Source organism: Struthio camelus, chromosome 16 (genome assembly GCF_040807025.1).
Source record: "Struthio camelus isolate bStrCam1 chromosome 16, bStrCam1.hap1, whole genome shotgun sequence".
NCBI lineage: Eukaryota > Metazoa > Chordata > Aves > Struthioniformes > Struthionidae > Struthio > Struthio camelus.
This window is the reverse complement of record NC_090957.1, coordinates 227,685-243,559: the sequence shown is the minus strand read 5'-3', so window position 1 is coordinate 243,559 and position 15,875 is coordinate 227,685. Positions and strand designations below refer to the sequence as shown.

The following is a 15,875-nucleotide window of genomic DNA, read 5'->3' as shown; positions in this document are numbered from 1 at the left end:
GCCAGAGCCACACCGACTAGCTTGGGTGAGATAAGCCTCAAGCAGCGTATCTGGCTGCTTTCAGTGACCGTGGCACTGCATCAGATCTGTTCGGCGTCTGCGAGATACGCTAACACCAGCACTTGGCTCTGCTGGCCCCCAGCCTAGCATGGCCGCGGTTCAGAGGTTTTACTCCTTCCTGCGCTGCGTGCCGTGCTCACACGGCTCGGCTCGGCTCAGCTCTGCCTGCCGTCCCTCGACACGGTTGCTCTCACCTTCTCCCTGCCTGCCCTGCTCTGGGCAGCCCTTGCTGTCACTTTGTCTGGGCTGTTTTCTCTGCGGCACCTCCGCAGCCTGGAGGTGGTGTCCGTCAGCTGCCACCCGGGTCTGACAGCTCAGGTGGAGGGTTAACAGACTCGTGTACCTTGCTTTCTCTCGCTAATATTAATTAATGTTATGGTGACGGCTTGTTGCACTACCCGGCCAAGCGCTGCTCAGATACAATAGGATGTAGTGCAAAGAACAGGAGAAAGGGAGTAACGTGGCCTGCAGTTGGGGGGTGGAGAGCTTGGTCTGGCCGGCGTCCTGCCCCAGGGCTGCGCTGCAACCAGTTCTGCTTGGCTCATCTCTGGCCTGGGGATGCGCTGATGCTGAGGGCCACAAAGCAGCTTCCTTTTGCGGAGGAACTGGAGGGACGCCACGTCTGCCGCAAGCTACAGCCAGTCATCCTGGAGCTGAGCTGTAATTTATGAGGTTATTTATTTATTTACACATGAGCTGCCAACAGGCAGAACTGGCTCATGCCAAAGCGTGACACATTGCTGTGATCCGCACCAGTGATTCGGAGCCGGGACAGCTGGCTGGGCGGAACGAGGAGGATGAGGAGCGAGCTCCCCGCAGTGTCACCATGTCCCGCAAATGACGCAACAGGACGGTAGCAAGCGGGTTTGGTGACCCGGGCTGCAGAAGGCAGAGGATTAAAAAAATAAGTAACTACCTCTGCACTAAGATCAACAAGCACAGAATTTATGACGTGACCCAGCCAAAGCGGGAGCAAAGGCAGGAGGCCAGGCCCGGGGAGAGCCGAGAAGGGCAGGCAGCGGGGAGGAGAGTGGTACGTCCTGGCAGCGGCCGGAGCAGCAGAACCCGTGTCTCGTCCCGGCCGGGGCAGCGCTCTGGCCCTGCGGCCACGCTCCCGCATGCAGTGCCTTGAGACCATCTGAGCCCTGCGCTGGGATGAGGAGACCCGCTCGACTCAAGACCATGGGTGAGTGTAGCTGGAAAAAGGGAACACTGCTGGCAACTTGTTTTTAAACTTGAAACCGGCTCCAGACAAGGTGGTGAGCTCAGGCCTTCAGAGGGATACTGGAAGACGCGCATGCTGTGACCAGCTTTTAAACTGAGCACCAGGTAGGACCTGCTCATGCATTGTTTCTTCCTAAAATATTTGCTCTCAGCATCTCATCACCTTGCAGAAGATTGCTGGCTTGGCTGCTTTATATATTAATGTATTTGAATAATTTCAAATCAGGCAAATTAAACTGGGGGATCAAATGGGACTGTTCCACTGTGTGCTGTGCTTATCCTTTACAGGCTTAGCAGGGGGGATGCACAGGCCAATTAACCAGCGCAGCGGGCGGCCCTGTGCTGCCACCTTTCCTTCTCCTGGCACTAGTCAGGCAGCTGCAGGGCTCAGGGGAGGGACGACAGCTGCTGTTGCAGGCTCCGGGCACAGGCGGCCCCCACCGAAAACCGGGGAGGTGCGGGGGGCAGAGCCCCTTTTCAGCAGGCAGCCCTTCTCCCCCCCCGCCGGGTGTTATTCCTCCGAGTACCACGCTCACATATGTTCTCCACGCACGAGCCCTCGTGTGCTGCTCTGGGGGCTGCTGCCGCAGGAGTTATGGCACGTTTCTGAAGCCCACGAACCGAGCTGGTGGCTTCAGCCACTTGTTCTGCTTTTAGCCTGATTTCATTACAGGTGGGAAGCCATGCCTGAAGCTGAGCACTGGTTTCACCCTGGCTGAGATCGGCTTATCCAGCACCTGACAAATAAGAGAAATTTAAACTGATGAACATCAACACACACGGTTACCAAGTTGCCAACTTGTATTATCCTAGCCTTCAACTCCTACAACCACGTGGTTTGGGGAGAATCCTGTCTTTCACCTTTTAAGAAAAAGACAGAACAACAGTAAGAGACTAATCTTCATGTTTATAGAGGAAAAGCTGAAAATCTGACTATTAAAATTTCCCAGACTGGAAGGTAAATGAAGAGAACCTAAAATTTGTCCCTTGGGATTTTTATGAGCTCGCCTCAATTTTGTTGTGTGCCAACTTACAGTACTTGTGGGTAGTGATAATGAATTTGTGAGTTCCCAGAGCCTCCCCCAAAACCAGCTTGTTTTACACAGGAGCCTGAAATACAGTTTGGGGAGGACATTGACACTCTGGACACCCTAACTTGAAAAATACTATGCACAGAAAGATGCTACGTGCAAGATGGAACCAGGTGATGGCTGGGAAGGAGCCAGTGAAGACTGGGGGACATGGAACATCTGGGTCTCTGAGCAGCTCCTTGCTGTGTTTCCTTTCGGTTGAGGCTCCACCATGGTTTTCGAAACCAGTTAAGAGGTATCCAAGTCTGCCCTTAATGGTAAGACACATCAGGTCAAACGCACTGACAGGAGGGAAGTTAACTGAAGCCAGTGTGCATTTACTGCTCCAGCACCTGGACGGGAGAGGCAGCTTAAGCAAAGGTGGCGAGCATGTTACTGCTCCAGAGGATCTGCCAGCGCGAAGCTGGACTGGAAACCTGCCGCAGGCAGAGCCCGCTGGTAACGAAGCGCGAGCAACACAAACGTGTGCTCATGTTAATACTACACCTTGGCTTTTCCCCCAATGGAGACCTAGACGAGCGCTGCTGACGATCTCACCACAGCATCCTGGGGGAGGAGGGAGGCTCCCCCCCGCCTACTCCCTGCCACTGCATTTGTAAAATATATTGCTTGAAGCTAAATAGGTCATGCACGGCATGCCTATAAATTTCCAATTCAGAGAGTTATGCCCGTGTATGGAGCTAGCTCACCTCTGCTGAAATGACATTGTTAAATGAGTGTTTCTGTTCCTTGCAGCTGGGCCGGGGGACGGGAGTGATTTGATTCCACTGAAATGCTAATTTCACAGTGTGGCACCTACAGACTTTATAACACTTAACACTAATAACGCTGATGAAACCTGCACTGAAATTCCATGACATGGGAATCATGCCAATACCCTTGACTCTGAAGCACAAAAGCTCCTTTCCTCCTGTTTTTAATTCTTCAAATTATTTTCCCCTGTGGGTAACTGCACTGCGCTGAGCCTGGTGCCCTGGCAGGCTCGAGGGGATGTGCCAATATGTCCTGCTGCTGCCTGCTCCTAACCCCCAGCTGCAGCATCCCCCCCCGACCGTGAAGCCCCCTCTGAGGTGTCCCTTTGAGTGGCATTTCTGGCCATTCACCCAAAACCCGCGTGCAGCCCAGGCTCCATGCTCAGCTGGGAGAACTCCATTGTCACCAGTTTTCTACATGAAACTGTTTTTCCTTTTTTTATATACCAGAACTTGATGGTAAAAGACTCCTCACGATGAGGAATTTACCGCATCCCTTGGCAGTGTGTTCCAATGGCTAATTACCCTCCCAGCTAATTAATTGCACATTTTCTTTCTAGTCTGAATTTCCGAGTTTCAATTCCCACCAACTGGACCTTGCGCACTGACTTTACTAGATAAAAGAATACAGTAATTTTGATATAGTCACCTATCTGGGAGCTAACAACCTGGCATCAAATCATCTCTTAAATTCAGCCCTTTCATTAGAGACAGAAGAAAAGATTCTGAAGATTTAAAAAATCACAAGATCAGTGAGTGCTCCCAAGGAGAGGCTAACGCTTCAATGAAACACCATGGGGTTTTCCCTTCGTGCTATTGATAAACAAGGAGGCACTCAAGAGCAGCTCTGAGCTTCGACGGGACCCATTTAATAGAAGAAACCTGCTGCGGCACAGACAAAGGGCCCGGAAGCCCCAGTCAGGTGTGGTGAGATGGGATGGGAGGGGAGGGGACAGGACGGGGATGGGATGGGAGAGGACAGGATGGGACGGGATGGGAGGGGAGGGGAGGGGAGGTGGACAGGACAGCAGGAGACAGGACAGGATGGAGATGGGACAGGATGGGAGGGGAGGGGATGGGATACCACGGGAGGGGAGGGGACAGGACGGGGATGGGATGGGAGAGGACAGGATGGGACGGGATGGGAGGGGATGGGAGGGGAGGGGAGGGGAGGTGGACAGGACAGCAGGAGACAGGACAGGATGGAGATGGGACAGGATGGGAGGGGAGGGGATGGGATACCACGGGAGGGGAGGGGACAGGACGGGGATGGGATGGGAGAGGACAGGATGGGACGGGATGGGAGGGGATGGGAGGGGAGGGGAGGTGGACAGGACGGGGATGGGATGGGAGAGGACAGGATGGGACGGGATGGGAGGGGAGGGGAGGGGAGGGGAGGTGGACAGGACAGCAGGAGACAGGACAGGATGGAGATGGGACAGGATGGGAGGGGAGGGGATGGGATACCACGGGAGGGGAGGGGACAGGAAGGGACAGCAGAGCCTCGCATGTGGGGCAGGGCAGGGCTGGACAGAGCGGGGCTCCCACCGGCCGGTCCCCGGGAACGCTCCCTCGCCTTCCTTCGCCCCGCAGGAGCGGCTCAGCAGGGTCGGGGGCAGCGCCTGCCCTCGTTTCACCCCGCAGGAGAGGGAAGGAATGGGAAGAAACGGCCATTTGCTGCCCCTCCGCGTGGTGGGGAGTTCAGGCCACGGAAACGGGCTCTGCAGCTCGGGCGAACGAGCTGGGGGGCTGAAACCCAACGCTGACTCTGAGGCCAGCGCGCCCTGAAGGCACAGGCTGAACTTCCAGAGCGAATTCCCCGAGGTGGCAAAGGATGAAAGGGAAGGGATCTCCACAGGCTCTCGAGGTCGCAGAGCTCTGCGGAGAAGACAGCTCCTAAGATTAAATGCATTAAAACGGCTAATCCTTCTTCTTCCCTCTCCTCCCTGCAGCAACGCGGTGATGCCAAGCATCTGTCCCAGCGGGATTATCCCCTCCACGGCACACGCCAATTACCGGCAGAGTTGCTAGCGCCAGGCAAGGTGCAGCCGGAGGTGTGCTCAGGCAGGAGCTGACAGGGGAGGTGGAAAGGCCCCTGGGCACAGTGGTGACCTGGCTCATCCCTGCCCTTCCCACACGTGCCCCACTGAGACGAGTGCATCAAGCAGTGGGTGCTCAGAGCACGCTTGCTAGCCCTGGGACGAGCAGTCGTGCTCCAACAAGAAGGCGATGCATGAGCTTGCCGGGCCGGTGCAATCGCCCGCCCTCCTTGCTGAGGGTCTGAAGTAACCGCGGAGTCCAGGACGCAGAGGGCTCAGCCTCCACTTGCACTTTCCACAGTAATTAACACGCAGATGAGATTTTTCCATAGCCCAGGCTCAGCAAATGAGTGTTTCCTCCCAGCAACAGGGAGCCGAGAGGTTTTTCTTCCCCGCACTGTTAACACCAGGCAATTATCAAGACACAGTTACCTTCTTCAGCCCTGGTGAATTACTTCATTTGTTCTTTGCAATTTTTTTATTTTTATGGAGGCCTAGGTAATCACATTAGCCTCTAATTGAAACCAATTTCATGTTGTTTAGAAACAATTAAATACAGTTGTTTGAAAGGTCAAGTGGGGATGGGAACTTGTGGTCTGTACGTATTAAAAGTAAGTTAATAGCAGGTATAAGGATACGGCAGCTTTTCCCCATGCAGCGATGCTCTCCAGTGTGCTGTTCAGCTCTAAGTGAGCAAACACTATTACATCTTGCTTCTCTCTTGGTGTGCAGAGGAACATTTCTGAGAGCCCTTTGCTCCTGAGCACTGATTTTTCAGCAGGAATCCATCTTCTCTGCTCTTCCTCCATTCCTCTGAATCCAGCATTAAAATTATTAATGGATTCAGAGCTGGCAGCAAGATTTACATTGGGGGAAACTAAGCAGACATTTTCTCTGACCAGGCTGCCCTTTAGGTTACACATGTTGGGGAATGTCATGCCAGTTACAATTATACCAATGACCCAGTGGTGGGCAGAAATGCTGGCTCAGCAAAAATCCAAGCTTTATGTTGAGGAACGGCAGGTGACAGGTGGCTGCACCATGCCAGAGAAGACAGAAGTGGAATTTCTTCTCTGGATACAGCGTGCATCAGTCTCAGGTGAAATATTGATCTGAAGACAGAAAGCACTTCCAGCTAAGCTCTGGCAATGATGCTTTTTCATTCCAGTAATGAACTGGAATCAGAGATAGTTGTTTTTTTAAATACTGCCAGGGATTTAGCTATGATTTACTCCTGAGGCCTATAGGCTTTGCAGAATCCGAGGCAGAGCGAGCAGCGTGTGTAATTGTGTGGGACAGTTTGCGGGAACTCAGCCAGGGAGACCCGGAGAGCTCGTTGCACAACGTGTTACCATGCAACAGCAGAGCTGCAGAAGGGACCATGGGTTGACCACAGCCATTCCTGTTCACAGTCTGGTGTCTTGAGGCAAAGCCACTTTCACTGGCAGTTTAAGGAAAACGCTGTTGGAGACAGATCCCCAAAGCCTCCGGATCCTCCAGCTAACCCAACATCATGGTTCACATGTTAGACTGCAGTGATGCTGGAAGAGGATTTTTCTTACTTGCTGACTTTGCTACAGCTGCAATTCCAGCTGGGGTCAACACTTTCTTAAGCGTCCCTGTTAACTCTATCAGCATGCAGAGGCTGCAAGTAAGTGGCTGATCTGTGGCTCAGGCCCTGAACTTGGTCACTTAGAGGTTGTCAACTTAAGTAATTATTGCTTCTGACTTTCCTGCTGAATCGTTGTCACCGGTTTGGCTGGGATATAAATATTTTACTAGAGACAGAGGGATATAAATTATTTGACTGTGGAAGATGAGGTCAAGAGGAAACTTTTGTGCTTCTTGAATGTCTCCACAGCTGGGAAATAGCTCCTGAGCATGGCAAAAGGTGGCCAGATGCAATCTGGTGGATGAAAGTTAGAAAAAGTCACAGTGGAAAAGAGAAGCAGTTCTGGGGCAACTGGATGCAGCCATAAATTCATTGTTCTGTAAATCTAACCGGGGCACCCTCCTTCTCCTTTTGATTTAGCTCCATGGCAAACTGTCGATTTAAGTGAGCTGTTGACTGTGATGGAAAGCAACCTCCTGCATGGGGTGTGATTGTTGGCGAGTGATGGTGCTCAGAAGGGCAGACCATCACGGCCCCCTGACTGGCAGCTTGTAAATGCTAACTTGTGGCCAGAAGAGCGCATTGACTCTGCTCTCGCTGATGCATGTGCTGCAGATGCTGCACAAAGCCTCTGCTGTAACCACAAAGTCTCTTGGATCCACTTCTGCACTTCCTTCCCAGCTGGCTTAGAAGCCACGCTCTGATACATTAACCAGGGTGTTTCTGCTAATGTGCCGCAGTCAGGAGGACAATTTTTAGCATGCATGGTAGGGAAAGTGATTTGTCGTTGCTGTTCATACCTCTGGCACATTTCCTGTAGCAGAAATAGTTCTCGTCTTTTCCGGTTGGACTTTGGGTTCCTACGACAGGCAGCTCAGCTCAGTTCATGTGATGGGCAGGGGCCAGGCAGGCTGACTCTCCTCTGTAGTCTCCTCGGGGGATCCGGGACCCCCTAGCTGGTATGGCGTCATTGCTGGGATCAGGCCGCAGAGGTGCATTGCAAGGGATGAGGTGCAGATACCACTGGGGAGGACAGGAGGCAGGAGCCAAATAAACGTCACACATAATGCATGAGACTTGACATGTCTGTAGGAGCTAAAATCCCTTTTCCAGCTCAGCAACTCTGCTTGTTGTACTTAATACAGTAATCCCCAATTTGCCTTGTCCTAAGTAGCTTGTTAACGACCAGCTCTGTTTGTGCAAGCTTTGGCTTTATATATATTTTGTGAGTGTTTTTATCTGCCTAGTCCCTATCGACCAAAAGATGCATTTGTCTCATCTGTGATGAGCTCTGCTGAGCAGAATAACACAGAAAGAATGATCAATGAGGCCTTTAATAGGGGAATAACACAGAACATCTCCCTTAGAAAACTGAGGCAAGTATCCCGCTCCTACAGCGGGTGCAAGTGAGGAGCATGAACTCAGTCTGCATTCAAGAGCAGTTGGGGCAGAAACGAGTTTAAGGAAACACTCAGTACCTGAATCCATCCTGATAGCAACAGTGTGGAAACCTTCTTGACACCAGGCTATATCGAAGTCAGGGCAAAAGCACAGGGCTGCAAAAATCTGATGCTAGAAAAGCCTGAAATGGATAGGCTGCATTGGAGGGGGAGGCGGTGAACATCTGTGGCCACTGCCCGAGCAGGGGGTCAAGGAACCGCTGCAGTCCTAGAACATCGCCACCACCACCCAGGTGGCACCAAGCCCCAGGGCTTAGTGGAAACAGGGCCCAGGAGCCCTCAGATCCCCTTTCCTTGGTATTTCTGCACTAGCCCTGCTGCCTGCAGCTGCCTTCGCACCCAGAGTGCACGGGAAGGAGGGGACAGCGCCCGGTCTGGCACAGAAGAGTGAAACATCAAAAGGCAAGACAGACCAGGGATGTGTGAGCAGAAGCCACAATTTCAATGCCTCCTTTGTTCCTGCAGGAAATCTCTGTACTTGAAAAGAATTATTCATACGGTCAGGGAGAGAGGGGGAGTGGGCCCTTGGCTGTTATTTCAGTTGAGTGGGTTAGAGAGGACGTGACAGGAGGATGCCTGCTGCAGCAGGGCACGGAGCAGAGGCGAACAGGAGAGGACCCTGCATTGAGCCCGGCTCGCACCATCCCCCACCGTTGCGGGTCCGGCCTGGCCCCTCCATCACCACCGGCTTCCGCTCTTGCAGGTGCAAACCACGGTGCAAAATGGAAGTAGATTCATTTGCCTGAACAGGGCAATTTCGTATCCTCCTGTCCACTTAACGCCTCATCTTATCATAAAATCAGGGGGAACTGGATAGCAACTCCCAATTAATCCCGATATATTTATTTGTGGGATACAAGGTAATGGCCCATGCTCATGACGTTATTTCAGCGTGGCCACTGGAAGCTCTTGAAAAACAGGAGACTAAAGCCATGACATATACAAAGCCTTGAGTGGCTGCACAAACACATCCAGCCAATGGAAGGTACTAATCTACTGAGAACATGTTTAAATGATATTAATAACATAACTTTTACTTAATTAAAGTAAATTATTGGCTAACAACACTCCCTGAGGGCTCTTCTGGGTTTGCGTTTTTGGAAGTTGTACAAGACCGACACCAGGCATCTCGTGTTGTTCCACGGCCTGCAGAGAGCAGCCTTCCCTCTTTGACGGGATTAGTCAGGCAGCACCGAGCCTTTCTCTGCTCCTTATTAAAATACCACAGACAAATAGGGCAAAGTCCGAGCATCCTGCTCCTTTCATTCTGCTACGACTACGAGTAAAACCTGTGATCCTTCCTGCACCACTGCCAGCCACTAATAGATGAAGGCTCCCAAAACATCACAAAACTGGCTTATCAAGCAAGAGATAAGAAATAAATAAGGTTATTCCATTTTCTGTCTCTTCTTGGACCCTTAGGATTCATGCTTTCTTTTAGGAAAAAAAAAAAAAAAGGTGTGTCACTTTTTTAGGTGAAGATTATCTCATTGTCACCTGATTCCAGAACCTGGGACTTTATAAGGTGTCCTAAAGGCTGGGATAAAATGGTGAGACTTGGTCATACTTTGGCGAGCTCTGCTTAGAAATTGCAAGTTAATAAGCCAGAATCGCATGGGCTGTGAAGTGCAGGCTCTGCTGGTACTACCTGTGAAGGAGATCCACTCTTTCTGCCCTGCCAGGATATGGTAAGCCTTTAGGACCAGTTTGCTGCTGCGAGTGGCACAAAGCAGCACTGAATTGTGCCGTGCAAGAGATGGTCCTGAACATCAAGTTAATGAGCTGCGGCAGCCAGGATCTGACCTGACCTGGCTGAGAGAAAGTTGGTATGAGCTGCAGCATCATGGGAAACAATGTTTCAGGAGATTGTTTTTTTTCTCCAAGATATTGTGCAGGTTTCTGTTTTACAACCCCCTGAGCTTTGTCAGGTGCAAAGCTCGTGCATGCACACCAGTGCACGGATACAGACAGACAGACAGACAGACAGACAGACAGACACACACACACACACACACACACACACACACACCCGGTGTCAGGCTTGCACATGCTTCTGTGTGTGCCTACACACACTGTTGCGTGCTTGGCACCCCCTCAAACCAGCCATGGCACTTGCAAAACTCATGATTAAGATCCCAGATGTTGACTGAATGTTTCCTACGTTCGTCGCTGCCATCTGCTGAAAGCAGAACCTGAGAAGAGAATGCAACCCTCCTCCCTAACACAGGACTTTCAGATCAAAGAAATCCCTATCTCACTCATCTGGGAAGAGGACATTTCATGGAGCTCTGTGTATTTGCCGTTATCATCCTGCATGATGAATTCATAGGACCCATTTCTGAACAGGATGAAACTTGTATGGCCCCATCAGCCTGATGGTTTCTGTACCAAAGGAGGAATGCGCGGAGTTCCCACATTTCTCTGGGGTTGGCTGAGCTGCCGCAGCAGGCTCTTAAAATCCTCTTTCACTTTTATGTCTCTGAAATGTGAACTTTGCAGGAATTTAGTGTGATCTGTTTTCAAGGAAACTGGAGAGATGAATCAGATAAAAGGAGCTTGCAATATGGTTTATTCCAGCAAGCCAGGGACAGTAAAACAGTGGGGACTCTGGGTTGGCAGCATCTTAAGTCACATCTCTAGTAATGGTTACACCAAGTTATAGCAGTGGGCACTAGCAGTCTAAAAGGCAGCACGAGGCATGCTGAGCCTGGGAAAGCAGGACTCAGAGCTTTCTCCAAGATGCACCTGCCATCAAACCCAGTGTCTTTTCCTGCTGATGCCCTCTGATGAGCAGAGGGAGCTCAGGGTAAGTCCTTCGGAGAAAAACACTGTCTGGAGGGAGCCCAGCACCGGACAGATGGTAAAACTGCAGCAGTTGCAAAGGCAGCGACTGTGAGCGGCGTCCAGAGCACAGCGCCGGGCTCAAGAAACAGTTCCTCCGAAGGGGTGACCGAGGATGTGCTGCAGCCCCCATCCCTGCTGGGAGGCTGGAAAGTAAGGGATGAGCAGGGGAGCCGCTCGCTTGCAGCTCGGTCCCTCTGCAGACACAAGCAGTCGTCGCTGCACCACGCTTGTCCGCATTGCTTTGCTGAACTCGTCTTCTTTCTAACGAGAGCAGACGGTAACACAAACTGTCCAGTCACAGTACCAGCTGAAGGGCTGCACCTCTGTTTTGGAAAATGTTCCTCTCCATAACAGCTTCCAGGGGAGGTTTCTAGCACCTTTCCCTGACGAGAGCCTTATTTCCCGCTGATGCAACTACTCCTTCTGCTGTTAGATGCCAGCCAGATCTCTATCAGTATGAAAATAAAGCAGCCATTGCCTTGTGGCACCTACTGCGGCAAGCTCGGGACAGGCTGTCAGGCGGCATTGCGGCATGGAGCAGCTCACAACTGAGCTTTGGCTGCCTCTTGTTGCTGCTAGTGCAATTGCATGGTTTAGTCCCATCCCTTCTCCTGGAGGGGGAGTCTCATGGACTCTGCATGACAACAGCAACCCATCAGAGAGGGGGAACCCTCCTGGCCCTGGCCAGACCGTGGGACCGCTGCTGGGGACCCCCATGCCTCTCGCACCCTTTCGCCCCATCCCCCAGTGCAGCTCTTGCAACGCACGGTCTGTAGCTTGGCATGCAAGTACCACGGTGCTGAGGGTCAGCATGGCGACTGCAAACATGGCTCAGAACTCGCTGAGCTTAAACACAGGCTCGTTTCCCCGCCACGCCAAAGCACAAACCAGGACTAAGACAGATGAGCCCATTAGACCAGCCCAAGCAGCCTACACATGGCAGAGGGAAAGCAGCACATCAAGTCCAAGAATCCTAACTGGATTTACTCTTCCTCACAGGCCAGGGTTGTTGTTGTTGTTGTTGGCTTTCCCTTGTTTTGGCCTATTTGTGCTTCTGTGCATTGTACATAATGATTTACAAGATATGGCTGGGAAGCAGTTTAGGTGGGGGAAACAATCATTGCTTATCTGATTTTATCCAAGCTTCATGAGAGCAGATAACCTTGAATGAACAATGTGCTCAATTACCTCTTGGTACATGCTTGCTCAAAAAGAAAGTAATTTCTCTGCTACAGATAAACATGCCACATGCTATGCACTGGAACAAGCAATGCACTTGACCTGAAACCCTCAGGAAAACGGGAGTCTTAACACTGCAAAAGAAAAAAAATGTCCTAAATAAATAAAGACAACTTTAAAACCCCATGGAACTCTGTGCAAGAACTGGGCAGTGAGGCAGCTGAAATTAGATATAAAAACAACTGACTTTGGTGAGGGGAAATGCTAATGCAAACTAAAAAAATAATTTATTTGGATGTGCCACACTTTGGCTGCTTAGTTTGCAGGAGAAATGGGGTGGTTTGAACGAAGCTGTGTGTGAAGCTGCTGGAGCTGGAAGCGCGGGCTGGGCTTCGCCAGCAAAGCAGTGGTGCTGTGCCATGCCGCCTGCCCCCTCTTTGTCTGACGCTTTGGAAGTGGCTGGGCAGGCTAACATGACAGGAGCACTGCTCTCATGACACTGGCTTCTGCCTCTCCGTCCCTGTCGGCATCACTCAAAGATCCTGCTTGTTCTCCTGAGCCACTCGTTCATGTAAAGCGTGTGTGTGCCCCTGCAGGAGAGCACAACTCCACAGATCTCGTGCAGTTAAACAGGTCGCATTTCCGATGCAGACCTTGTCCTGAGAGAGTCCTGTGATGCACAGGGAAGACCATGGGAGACGGAGGCTTTGGCCACCAAAGCTGAAACTATGAAGTTCTGCCACATCCTTCAAATCGCCCGAGTAACAGGCTTGAGTTTGACCATAGAATTTCACTACTTATTCGGCACAAGTACAGCTGAAAATCAGGATAAAGCAATAGCAGCACTCTTTGCCAAGCTAATTTATGACCTCCTCTCTAAATTACAGCCCCCAAGTAAGCATGACACGGACACTGAAGCAGCAAACACCCTGGCCAAGATGCAGCAAGAACATCTGCTCCACAGCCCAGTCTGCCCAGTGTTTCTGCTGCAAGTTACCCATGCCAGTGACCAAGGATGTGAAAACCAGTGGCACACAGGGGATTTCAAGACAATTATCCTCAGAAGAAACAATCTCCTTTCTCTGCATAATTACATCATGTAAGAGATTTTTCTATTATTATTATTATTATTATTATTGTTATTATTGTTATTATTGTTATTATTAACAACATTATATGATGAAGCATTTAACTAGACTGGCACCTGCTGTTTCTGCAGATGCTGCAGATTCTGTCCAGGTAAAATAATGCAGCTGCCACAACTGATCTTGCCAAGCAATGTAGTGAGCGCTAAAACCCATAGCCGAGCAAAAGGGCAGATGAACTGGCAACCAGAGGGTTAAAAAGCCTTCTCCAGCCTGTCAGTTAAATAAGGTTCAAATCAGAAATAAACTTAGGACAGAGAGAAAGACCTGCCAGGAGAGCACACCTGCCAAATGCTGAGAGACTTTGCAACTAGCTCTCTTGCAGCGGCTTACTCCTCTGCAGTTAACGCTCCCTTCTTGCTGGGCTTGGACCCAAATCTGCTGCTCCAATAATTCTTCTCTCTGGATGCGTGAGATGATTTCATGCTGCTGTAATTGCCTGCCTTCCTTGTCCAAACACTAAAACCACCATTCAGCTGTGTGGTGGCTGCATCAGTAGAGCTTGTGGTGGCTTTCAGCAAGGATTCCTTCTGTGCCTGGTAATGGGATCAAGCAGCTGACTAGCTGGGACTTTTTAATTTCCTGCCCAGAGAGAGTTCAGAGGAAGGTTTGTGCCAAGGGCAGGAGGAACGCTCTGGGCTCCTGGCTTCCACGTTCTGCCTAATTTCTTACCATTTACTGCTACCGTGCCTGAGCTTCTAAGCAAAGTGCCTAATATCTGTCTCCTGCAGTTTTTTTTCTCTCACTCACTGATTCCAGGAGGAGGAATCGGTGTGAAGAGGAGCTTTTTTTAAGTGGAGTTTGGTTCATTAAATGCCTGTACTGCTCTCCATGTATGTCGAACAAGGATATTCGGAGAAGTGAGCCTGGGAGCAGGAGCAGGCAGGCAGGGAGGGAGGTTCCTGGGATTTGTGCATGTTCCCTTCTGAGGAAGTCTCCTGTCCCGTTTTCGTTGCGGCAGAATGCTCGCAGGCATCTTTTCAGGGCACAGACTCTTCCCAGGCCATGCAGTACAGCTGCACTCCATCACACAGCCAGATGTGCATAAATCACCCAACCCAGCAAGCGCAGAGGCTCAGAGAGACTGCTCGTTTGGCCAGGTCTGTCCCTGACAATGGGTGACAGCATGTGCTTGGTGAAGGATATGTGACCAGGGAACGCACGGAGGAAGCAATTCCTTCCCGAATGTAACTTCCCGCCTCCAGCAGCTGGATGCTTCGGGATTTCCAGCTCAGAAGCTGCAGTCAGAACATCTTGTTTAACAGCCACCACTGGACCTATCTGTTGCGAATTTATCTCATCCCTTTTTGAATGGATTTATTATTTGGTGCCGCACCATCTGGGTCAATGAACCACAAGGGGAAGCAGGGCGAGCAAGTGTGATGGCCTCACCAGCCCCACAGGTGCCGAGAAGGTGCTGCAGCTCCTGCATGCAATGGAGTTTCCTTGGGGACCACGCGGCTGGGGTAGCGGGGGAATGCAAAAGAGGACTTGCATGGAGCTGGTGTGACAGAGCAGCCTCAAACAAGGGTGAATTTCTCCGAGTCGCAAGGCACAAGCGGTGTGTTGTGGGACCGATGGGCGCAGCCCTCTCTCCAACGCAGGAAAAGCCGGTGGGGGGCTGTTCCTAAGAGCAGAAGCTTCTGCTCTACCTGCCCAGATCCAGGCTGCTGTATTGCACAGGCTGGAAAATGACATTCAGTTTATTCCTGTAGTAAAAGCAATAACTCGTATTTAGTAAAAGTACATATCTCCTGGAAAGGCACGTGAGACAGGGAAGCCACAATGTCCTCTAGGAGTTTGTGCCAATGTTGAAGTATCTTCAACATCTAGAAAATCCAAACAACCCCTCAAAGCTCTACATTTATTTCTTATTTCTCAATAGTTCTCTTCTAAGATGGAACTTCAGTGCAAAACCAGAAAGTCCGCTACTTCCTAGCAGGAATGAGAGGAGGATGGACTGGCCAGCATTGCATGATGGCAGCCAATTCACCCCATGGCAAACTTTAACAGATCAGTTTAAATAATTGCAGAGGCTACAGATTTGCAGGTCAGCAGGGAATTTATTTAAACAGCTTATTCATTAGAACTATATATATGTGTGTGTGTATCTATCTATCTATCTATCTATCTATATATGTGCACATCTCCCATCCCCCCCCCCCCCCCTTCTGCAGTCCTGGTGAGGAGGTTTGTTGTTTGGAAGGAATATTCAATTTAGCCCTGCACACATCATATTATACCTGCACCGAACATGCATCATGCTCCATTAATATTGTTTTGCATCCTCTGCTCCATTAACGCCGCCTCAAAAAAATGTGGAAAGATACAGCCAGTTTGAAGGGTGGGCTGTTGAATGCTCCCATTTGAAATGCCTTCCTAGAAAACAGAAGTGACTTTTACTTTTTCAAACAGTAATTTCCTAGCACAGGTGGAGAGCGTGGCTCACCCCAGAGCTCCTGCAGCCTC

General features: G+C 50.7%; 2 long non-coding RNA genes across 6 annotated transcripts in view; one reads left to right on the top strand and one right to left on the bottom strand.

The window, feature by feature from the left end:
- LOC104141147 (uncharacterized) overlaps window positions 1-15,875 on the bottom strand; it is a 122,558-nt gene that overhangs the window by 12,151 nt on the left and 94,532 nt on the right. For 3 of the 5 annotated variants that reach the window (XR_011134796.1, XR_011134794.1, XR_011134795.1), the window contains one exon: window positions 7,579-7,801. The exons of the other annotated variants lie outside the window; for them this stretch is intronic. This is a non-coding gene — a long non-coding RNA (uncharacterized lncRNA). The remainder of the gene's footprint in view (window positions 1-7,578; window positions 7,802-15,875) is intronic. 5 annotated transcript variants of the gene reach the window in all.
- Window positions 605-15,573, top strand: LOC138061162 (uncharacterized). The gene is made up of 4 exons (XR_011134793.1): window positions 605-1,389; window positions 1,958-4,049; window positions 5,080-13,360; window positions 15,292-15,573. It is a non-coding gene; the product is annotated as an uncharacterized lncRNA (long non-coding RNA).